The sequence below is a fragment of the Leuciscus leuciscus genome (assembly GCF_965113295.1).
Source record: "Leuciscus leuciscus genome assembly, chromosome: 20".
Taxonomy (NCBI): Eukaryota; Metazoa; Chordata; class Actinopteri; order Cypriniformes; family Leuciscidae; genus Leuciscus; species Leuciscus leuciscus.
This window is the reverse complement of record NC_138744.1, coordinates 24,758,255-24,765,292: the sequence shown is the minus strand read 5'-3', so window position 1 is coordinate 24,765,292 and position 7,038 is coordinate 24,758,255. Positions and strand designations below refer to the sequence as shown.

The window sequence follows — 7,038 nt, the reverse complement described above, 5'->3', positions numbered from 1 at the left end:
ACTGCCAAAACTCAGAGCCCATTTTTATACACTCTTTTATACGCTCAAAACTGTTAAACATAATTGAAAGATCTTATAAACATTGAGATCTTTCAATTTAAATGAATTAATTTCTCACTTAAACACAAAGACCAACAGAACTTGATTTACTATACAGGCTTATTTGCACATGCTTACATATTATTTCCAAGACTGTGTTATTTATTTAAAAAACCTAAGCTAGACTGAAATGTGCAATATTTCTACCGTATACCACATTGATATATATTATTCTGAAATATATATATTTTTAAATCAGAAAAATTAAGATGTAGCTAAACACGTACACAAAGTCTTAGTCTTTCATTTTCATCACCATCTATACAAAAGGTTTGTACATTAATGTAAACATGAACCATGTAACATAAACTGCATTGAATTCTGAACAGCAGAAAATAGTGCACATTGCTGCCTGTTGTTTGTGTGTTTTTTGTTTTGTATATTTAATTTATGTTTGTTGGCTGAAACCTTCACTAGAGTTCTGAAAGAATGACTTAATTTGAGACATGAATGATGTGTTTTGGTAGTTTTAATGCGTTTTGAATGTGAAATAAACTGCAGTGAACCTGAAAGTTGGTTAAGACAACGGAGTGAAGAGCTTTGAAAAAAGTGATAAGTATTGAGAAATACATACATTCTAATTTAATTTAATTAGAATATAACATTCTTATCTTGTCGGATAACAGATTATGATTGGGTTACAAGCATCACCTGTCAGTCAGGGGAAAAATGTAATGATGCCCAGTATCAAGTGTAATTTAAGTCCAAAGGGAAACTATGTTTTTATTGTATTTTTATTACTGCCAATGTCTGAGAGACCACAACCCATAAGATTGCTAAAGTAAAAAATGTGTAGGCTACCGTTGGTTCATTAATGTTAAGTAATATTTTTGACTCGAACAAAATCACTTAATTGTCAATTTTTAGGTATTTGAAATGTACTATCATTAACTTTTGTAATGTTAATTTATATTATGTTATATATATGCACGGTAAAACTCTCTCCAATATGATATATACACATTATAATGCTTGATCTGTAGATAAAAGGCTGTGGATTTGCATAAAATGACTTTATTTTGTGTATTTGTATTTTATGTTTGTTGCTGTTTTAAAAACGACTCGCTACCGTGTGCCTGTTCACACCACAAGGACTATGAATCGGCATCAAACGCACAATAACTGGAATTTAAAACTTCACTATGTGAAGAAACAAATGATCAATAAACTGTTGGACAGATATAGGCTACACTAGGATTTGTGCGCTCGAAATTTCTTCGCTTTGTGCCGTGAACTTTTAAATGCGCACTTGTGCAGCGCAGCGCTGAACACTCACTGCATGAAAAGTGGGATTTTCGACAGTTACCGGCGCTGTAGATTGTTGTGGAAGTTCAGGTTTACGACTGCAAACGGCAATTTACAGGCAACACTGCAAACTGTCGGAAATTGACGTGGGACTTGCTTGCCCCGTGACCCCCCTCCCTCTAATGCTTTAACATGTAAATGAGACTGCTGTGAGCTTTACAAATGCAAATGAGGGTAGCAGGGGGAGTTTTATCCCAGGTGACTAAAGCCCCTTTCACACAGAGATTCCGGAAAATACACGGATAAAGTGACCCGGGATTTGACCCGGGTTCGTTTGATTTTGGTCATTCACACTGCCAGTGATTTTCCGGAATCAGAGAGTGCGTTCACACACAACCCGTAAAAATGCCGTAAAGACACGTGACATCGATGTGACTTGTAATCTCAGCAGCGTCTTAAGTTTGCTTATGAGCTGCGATCTCTCTCTCGAGAAACCACGCCTGTGCATTTGTTTCTCTGATTCGATCATAAACTTGCGCATTACGTACCGTTTCACAGCTGGAGAATGAGCCCGGCTTCAGCGTTATCACTACGACACGGCATTATTACGGCTTTTGTTCACACAGCGCGCGTTCCGGGACTGAACACGGCAATGTTACTAGGTCCCGACCCGGCATCGATCCCGGCATAAATCCCGGGTCGAGTTTGCGTTCACACAGAAGGCGCTCTGGCAATTTGCCGGCAATTTGCCGGGTTCAAAGCGCTGTGTGAAAGGGGCTTAAAAGGTATTAACTTAATTCTAAAAAAAATACAATACAATACAATATTTATTTATAACGCACAATTAAAAACAGCCAAGGCTGACCAAAGTGCTGTACAGGGCAATAGATAAAATGCAGGGCAGAAACAGGACAATAAAAAAATAAAAAATAAAAAAGCCAATAGTTGTATCATAGTCAAGGGGTATTAAAAGCAACAGAAAATAAATAAGTTTTCAAGGATGTTTTGAAGATGGAAATTGAGGGAGCTAGTCTGATATAGAGGGGTAGACTGTTCCAAAGTTTTGGGCCTGCAGTCGCAAAAGTGCAGTCGCCTCGTTTTTTAAGTCTGGATCTGGGCACGATAAGAAGACAGTGATCACTGGATCTCAAAGTACGAGATGGAGTGTACGGGCAGAGGAGATTGGTCAGATATTGGGGGGCCGGTTTGTTAAGAGCTTTATACACAAATAGTAAAATTTTAAAATCAATCCTGAATGTGACAGGTAGCCAGTGGAGTTTGAATAGCGCTACCACTTTTGGAGCAATGCACAACATGTTGCAGAAATTTCCACTGCCCTTTTTGTGATAGCAGTATTATTAAACAGACAAAATGGGACAAATTGAATAACCACATTCAAATCCACTTTAAAAGGCTGTTGTTCATGAAGGAACATCTGGACTTACAGTGTACAGTGGCAATATATATTATTTTACATTTATCCATTTGTCAGACGCTTTTATCCAAAGATAGATGGTTTTCTGCATGATTTAGACAAAATATTAAATTATCTTCATTAATGTCTAAAGGTTACACAAACAATCCACACTGAAACTTAAGCTAACAAAACACAAACAATTATATATTCCTGTATTTTCTGTATTGTTTCTCACAGTAAACTGCCATGCAGGCTAGAATTGCGAAACATTATTGGATAAATCTTATAATTTACATTTCTCTGGGCCAATCGGAATCTTAGCACTTTTTCTCTTGGCCAATCGGAATCTTAGCACTTGCGTCATAATCTTGAAGCACACACACCATGACACACACAGCGTCAACAACAGCTGAGCTCGCCATTTGCCTGGCTACCGTGCGAGTCTAATGGAAACTCACGCATGAATTTTCCTGCATTGAACTTGTTTTAGCGCCCGCCAAAGTCTTATTTGATCGGTGAGTAATGTAGATGAACGGCTGCGTTTGTGACAGGGCGCATGTTTTAACTAAAAGAACGACCAGAGAGAGAGAGAGAGCCGGTCGCGCGCGCGCACTCTCTGTGTAAACAACTTCTCGTTAGCTTTTGGCGCTTTTTTTTTTTTTTAGAGTTAGCTTGCTGCTCATGGTTCATGTTCAGTCTCCATGTTATTTTAGCTGTACACGAGAGAATATGTCAATTTGGGATACTAAACTGCACGTAAACCGATAGCAGCATGGCATAGAGTTCTGAGTCTGACTGGCTAACTTAGCTCTTTGCTAACTAAGTTAGCTTGTCCATGTAGCAGCTTGCTACGGGGTTCACAGATGATGCAAGGTGGGTTTAAAGGTGAATTGTCTAATTTATAAATGTGCGTCGTGAATGTGACACCTAACGTAACAACGTTACCAGGCAGAGGAGAAGGACGATGAGGTGATTAGATCTAACGTTAACTTAACGTTACGAGGAAGCACACTAAAAAAAAAAAAAAAAAAAAATCGGAGGGTTCTGTTAGAAATGGTATTCTCATTTTCAGATATTTTATACATTTGAAATATAAAATCGGTTGATACAAATTGGGCCTGAAATTTTATACAAATGATTTTTATTTTGCAGTATTATTGGATTCGGATGAGAATATCAGGGGTAATCGTTTTCTCTTAATTTATAATTGCAGTTTAAAAATGTAATTCTTTACCTTTATATATTTTATTTTACATTACCTCTGTATAAGCGTCAAGATATAACGTTACCCCCTTCAATAATGTACGAAGGAAGCTGCAGCCCATTGAGGACACCAGCATGTTGCACAATACTGGTGAGTACTGATGACAACTTAAACATAATATTGTGTTGTGTACAACATAAGTCACAGGCTTATTCATGTGTTTTATCTAATAAAGATTGTGCCATGTCTAGCCAAGTGGAGCGTCCTGGCAGTGAAATGTCCACTCCTGGTAAGTACTTTTCCCCCATGCACAAAACATTGCTCTGCACAAAGTCACACTCCATTCAAGACAAGTAGTTTTTTACTGCTTGTGAATAATCTATTTTAAATATATACAGTGCTGGTCAGAGTCATTTAAGCCGCTTAATTAAGAGTGAGAACCTACTCATCTTGAATGGACAAAAAAAAGCGAATGTTTTTGTCTCATCTTTCCATAGAACGTTTGAAAAGTAACTGACACTACTGGAACTTCACACGGGCAGCGTTCTATGGTCAGAGTCTGGTCGTCCCTCTGCCCGTTTGAAGTTCCAGGAGTGTCAGTTACTTTTCAAACGTTCTATGGAAAGATGAGACAAAAACATTCGCTTTTTTTGGTCCATTCAAGATGAGTAGGTTCTTCTCACTCTTAATTAAGCGTAGTAATGACTCCAGTATTTCATTATTAATTTAGTATAGGCAACATGACCGTACTTACTGGCTGACTCATGTGTTTCAGACTCTAAGTCAAACTTTGAATGTCTTGTGGAAGCCTTCTCTGACCCGGAGAAATGTGCAGCCAGATTTCATCGCAAGGAAATTTCCAGTGAGTATTCACTTTATCTGTTGCCCCAACCTTTATTTCTTTTTTCAGTGGAAAATAAATTTAGTTTTGAGGAATAACATTTCAGTATTTTTCTACAGAGATTGGACTTTAATGGCAACCAACAATCCCAATGTTCAAAGAAGGTTCAAATGTCTGTAATGCCAGCAGACTAGCACAAGACAAACAATTGTTTAAAAATACACAAATGTGTATATATAATTTTAGAAAATGACAGATGGTTTTGCTAGATAAGAACCTGATTTCTCGACTGGGATTGTGTAGAGACTCTGAAGCTGCATTGAGACGGACATTTGAATCGTCTTGGAACATTGAGATCTTTGGTTGCCATTAAAAATATGGAAATGTTTTCCTTAAACTTAATTTATTTTCCACTGAGGAAAGACAGACATGGATATCTTGTCACTCAGTGTGAGTAAATTATCAGGAAATGTTCATTTTGAGGTGAACTAATCCTTTAAGGCTGATTTATACTTTTGCGTCAGACCGAAGCCCGAGCCTCTACGCTATAGGCTACACTGTTTCATTTATACTTCTGCATTGTTGTCCCTGTTGACGCACAATTACACATGCAGAAAGAAGCCTGTGAAACCCGAGGGAGGCGTTCTAGACCAATCACAGCGCTTCCGTCCACGTAAAATTGACGCATTGTTACATTTTGGGAGAGGTGCACGTCAGGGTGTGCTAAAGGGTACGCTATGTACACAGCCTACTCTGTAGCTACAGCGGGAGGTCGACGCATAACTATAAATTGGTCTTTACTTACTGCTTGAGAATCAAGTTTGGTAACAGTTTATTTTATTGGCTTAATGACATGTTTCAGACAGTCTTGCTTAGAAGACCTTAAGATGCTAGCGCACCTCTGAGCAAAGACCTGTTGACACCCAGTAAGTATTCATCTCATCGGTCACTTTTGTATTTTGTCAGGCCTTGTGAAATGTAAGAATATTCTGTTTTTCATGATTTCATCATAAAGCAAGAGGTCATGGGAGTGATGGCTATTATTTGTTTAATAATTGTAAATAATCCTGTAATTTACAGGAAGCAGTATGCCATCTTCACAACTCTGAGACAAATTGTGGGCGCTACGAACTGGAGCAAGGTAAAAAAAAAAAAAAAAAAGAATCTTACATTCTTTTATTTTTTTACTTTCATAAAAACTTACAAACATTTTAAAGGTAAGATTCAAAGAATATGCTTTCATTCTCTTGTATAAGAAAATAGATCCGTTATAGTTTACGATCTTAATCATACATTTTGTTTCCATAGAGTAACCTCGCCTCATAACGAGGGCGTAACCTCACATTTACTCAGAGCTATGTCTGCAAGTCCAGATTTTCATGACGCTGATCATGACGACATTGTAAGTAACTTTTACTATTTTCTCCTTGTTTCATTTTACTGTGACTTGCGTTGTTTTTATTCATATCACTCTCATTTAATTGTTTTCCAGCTGCCTGTAAGACGTACTACGAGACAGTACGCAGGAGCTTCAGGTACAAACAACCAGATCTGGCATTGCTGGCCGAAGCTGTGAAGAGTTCAGCTCGGAGTCGAGCGAGAAGAAAGTGGGTAAGATTTTTAGTCAATGTGACTATTTTTCACGTGCATTAATAGATGTTTTGTGTCCATACACAGTGCATCACAGTACTGATTGTCTGTATTGGTTGTTTTTACAGCTGCTAGAAGCGAGACGGTGTGCTAGGTGAGGATGACGTGGGAATTTGGAAGTGCGCCACCATAGATCTGATGTCCGATGAAGTTCAACCACCAGCCAGGAGCTCACAGAGCTCTGTGCTACGCTGCAGTCGAGATTAGAGGCGACTCCTAAATACAGGGCAACGCACCACAGACGTTTTCAAAGTGGATCGAATTCAGAGAGAACTCCGCTAGTCACCTACAGCTCCGAAGATGAAAACAGAAACTGAGCTTCCAATTTATTGTGTGTGCAGATGATCTATGCTTTGTACATAGGTGTATATTGTTTTGTGTTTGTGCTAATAAAGCTCTTTCTTTGAATAAACAGCATGTCCCTGGTAAATTTTCCTTTCCTTTATAAATTCATGTCCTTGATGGTAATAATAGTGTAGTCCATAGGTTAACAATGACATGAATATACCACAGAATAGCGTATTATGAATATAAAAAAATAATTTATATATCATAATTTATATAAATATAATTTTTTTAATT

The 7,038-nt window shown here is 37.8% G+C and overlaps 1 long non-coding RNA gene across 5 annotated transcripts; it reads left to right on the top strand.

Moving 5' to 3' along the window:
• The first annotated feature begins 1,378 nt into the window (after positions 1–1,378).
• LOC309484233 lies at positions 1,379–6,779 on the top strand. 5 transcript variants are annotated; one of them, XR_014200754.1, is made up of 11 exons: positions 1,379–1,602; positions 2,119–3,276; positions 3,914–3,943; positions 4,032–4,115; positions 4,201–4,254; positions 4,741–4,827; positions 5,694–5,732; positions 5,887–5,947; positions 6,115–6,208; positions 6,299–6,417; positions 6,525–6,779. It is a non-coding gene; the product is annotated as an uncharacterized lncRNA (long non-coding RNA). The 5 variants fall into 5 exon arrangements; XR_014200756.1 differs by having other exon boundaries at positions 2,119–3,817; positions 6,525–6,778; XR_014200755.1 differs by lacking the exon at positions 3,914–3,943 and having other exon boundaries at positions 6,525–6,778.
• Positions 6,780–7,038: the final 259 nt, after the last annotated feature.